General features: G+C 39.7%; 1 non-coding gene across 1 annotated transcript; it reads left to right on the top strand.

Moving 5' to 3' along the window:
- The first annotated feature begins 1,525 nt into the window (after positions 1 to 1,525).
- LOC141645519 (small nucleolar RNA R71) lies at positions 1,526 to 1,632 on the top strand. The gene has a single exon (XR_012545000.1). It is a non-coding gene; the product is annotated as a small nucleolar RNA R71 (small nucleolar RNA).
- The last annotated feature ends 1,375 nt before the right edge of the window (positions 1,633 to 3,007 follow it).

The raw sequence follows: 3,007 nt of genomic DNA, 5'->3' as shown, positions 1-3,007 counted from the left end.
TGACAAAGTCCACCGGGATGAAAAATTTCCCAATTCGTACGGGAACATCTTCCCATATCCCTAATGGTGTCTTCGTCAATCTATAGGCCATTTGGAGTGTGATATTGGTGCATTTAAGCTCTCCCATCCCCAACCTTTTACTCACCGAGTACGGCATAACACTCACACTAGCCCCTAGATCACATAAGGCTTTGTTGATCGTGGTGTCGCCAATGGTACACGGTATTGAGAAGCTTCCCGGATCCTTGAGTTTTGTAGGTGAACTCCCTTGAAGTATTGCACTACTCACTTTAGTGAAGGCGATAGTCTCAAGCTTTCGGATCGACTTCTTCTTTGTGAGGATGTATTTCATGTATTTCGCATAGGCCGGCACGTGATTGATTAATTCCGTGAAAGGAATTGAGACTTCCAAATCTTCACAATTTCCATAAATTTTCCAAGTTGGTCATCAAATTTGGGCTTGGCTTGACGACTCGGAAAAGGAAGTCTAATCACAATGGGCTCCTTCTCCTTGACCTTGTCTTCATTTTTATTTGAGATTTCTTCTTTTGATGATTCTCCATCTTTGGAGTTTTGCACAATTTCTTCCTTGTCACTAGCTTCCACAACCTCATCCTCAACTTGCTTCTTCAGTGCTTCATACCTTGTACCACTTCTCAAGTGAATGGCACTAACCGTTTCATCTCTTGGGGGATTACTTTGAGGTGGTAATTGCCCCTTTTGTCTTTATGAGCTTGAAGATGCTAGTTGAGTCAATTGGGTTTCCAACATTTTGGTGTGAGCTAGGATGTTGTTGATGGTGGTTTCCTTTGCTTGACTATCCTTTTGCATTTGAGTGAAAAACTCTTGTTGATTCTTTTGCATTTGAAGGACCGCTTTTTGAACATCAAAACCTTTGTCATTTTGTTGATTGTATGAAGATTGATTTTGGTAACCTTGGTTTTGGTTGTAAAAGGGTCTTTGATTTTGGTTTCTCATGGGAGGTGGGGTGTATGTTGTTTGAGGGTTTTGAACATTTTGGCTTTTGTATGAGAGATTTAGAAAGAATTTGGTGTTTTCATTGTAATAGTTGGAATAAGGGGTACCACTCTTGTATGCTTGGAAAGCATTCACTTTTTCATTTGTTCCCCTACATTCACTTGGATCATGTCCCAAAGTTCCACAATTCTCACATATCCCACTTGGGATTGATGAAGATGCCGTCATGGCATTAATATGATGCTTTGGTGATTTTGAGACTTCTTCAAGTCTAGCCGTAGCCTTTTCAAACTTCAAATTGATGGTATCAATGTGAGCACTAAGTTGAGCACCCAATTGAGTAACGGAGTCCACTTCATGCTTTCCTTCTCTAGTAGCCTTGCGAGGTCTACTATATTGTGAGTTATGGACCGCCATATCCTCAATTTTGATCCAAGTTTGATTGTCATCAACTTCGGTGAACATTCCATTTGATCCCATGTTGAGAATGTTCCTTGAATCTTCATATAGACCATTCCAAAATTGTTGTACCAAGAACCACTCGCTAAGTCCATGGTGAGGACATGAGCGACAAATTCCTTTGAACCGCTCCCAAGCTTCATATAAAGATTCTTCATCCCTTTGCTTAAAACCCGTAATTTGAGCTCTTAGCATGTTAGTCTTTTCCGGTGGGTAGAACTTTTTGTAGAAAGCTAGAGCCAATTTCTTCCAAGAATCAATTCCGAGAGTGGCCTTATCAAGGCTCTTCAACCATTGTTTCGCGGTGCCAATTAGAGAAAAAGGAAATAAGACCCATCGAATTTGGTCTTGAGTTACACCAGTTTTAGAAATCGCATCACAATAGTCACAAAAAGCCTCCATATGAGAGTGAGGGTCTTCACTAGGCATCCCCCCAAATTGGCTTCTTTCGACTAATTGGATAAATGTGGATTTGGCAATGAAATTTCCGGTTAGATGTTGTGGTGTGGGAGTATCATTGGGTAGGTTCTCCTCGATGGGTACGGAATGTGATGAAAACTTAGGCATTGTGGGTTGATTTTGTGTTGTATTTTGTGTTGGGTTCTCCTCACCTTCTCTTGCAAAAGCGTTGATGAACTCAATAGTTGGTTGAATATCTACAACCTCACCAATACCTCTCAAATTTCTTCTAGCAAGTCTTCTATTGGTTGTCAAAGTTCTTTCAATTTCACGATCAAAGGGTAACAAGTCAACTTGTGACCTTCTAGACATGCAAAATATCAAACAACTCGAAAACAATTAGAACAAACCTTGAGGAGTTTTACTTCCCCAAGGCAAAGAAAGACACAACTAATAACAATATAAGAAAATCTAAATCAAGTTAACACCATCCCCAGCAACGGCGCCATTTTTGGTCGGACTATATCTTTTCGGTAACTTGTCGTTAGGAGCACCTAGACCAAAACACAATTTATAGCTTCACAAACAACTCTACAATTAGTAAAGAGGCAAGTAAAGGTCGGATCCCAAGGGACGGGAATTGAGATGAGATTTCTATTGCAACTAGAGGTGTCTTAGGGGTGTCACAATTTGGGTTGATGTTGAAGGTCACTAAACTAAATAGCAATGAAAGTAAATAAGCAAGATGAATTGAAAAGGGTTGTAAACAATTGATAAAAAGCACTAGGGTGTCATGGGGTCGTAGGGGATTCATGCGAATTGATCATACAAACATGTTCTCAAATTATAAGAAAGCAATTATTGTTGTGATGGATTGAGTTGGGTTATATCTTACAATCCTAGGAAAGTTTGGGTCCCGGAGTCGAATCGATTAGATTGTACAACACCTACAAGTCGACTTAGTCTTCCCTACTCAACAACATGCATGGTCTAATGAGACTCGAGTTGGTTTATGTCTTACAAGTCTAATTGAAAAGATAGGTGATGGGTAAAAAAATGCAAGGATTCATAGGCTCGCATTTCATCAAACATAACATGTGCATGAGTTGAGATCATAACAAGCAAGCAAATAAACCATGAAAGCATAATAATTTAATCATGAATCATTCCC

This window comes from Silene latifolia, chromosome 2, assembly GCF_048544455.1.
Source record: "Silene latifolia isolate original U9 population chromosome 2, ASM4854445v1, whole genome shotgun sequence".
Lineage (NCBI taxonomy): Eukaryota > Viridiplantae > Streptophyta > Magnoliopsida > Caryophyllales > Caryophyllaceae > Silene > Silene latifolia.
This window is presented reverse-complemented; position numbering and strand designations above follow the sequence as displayed.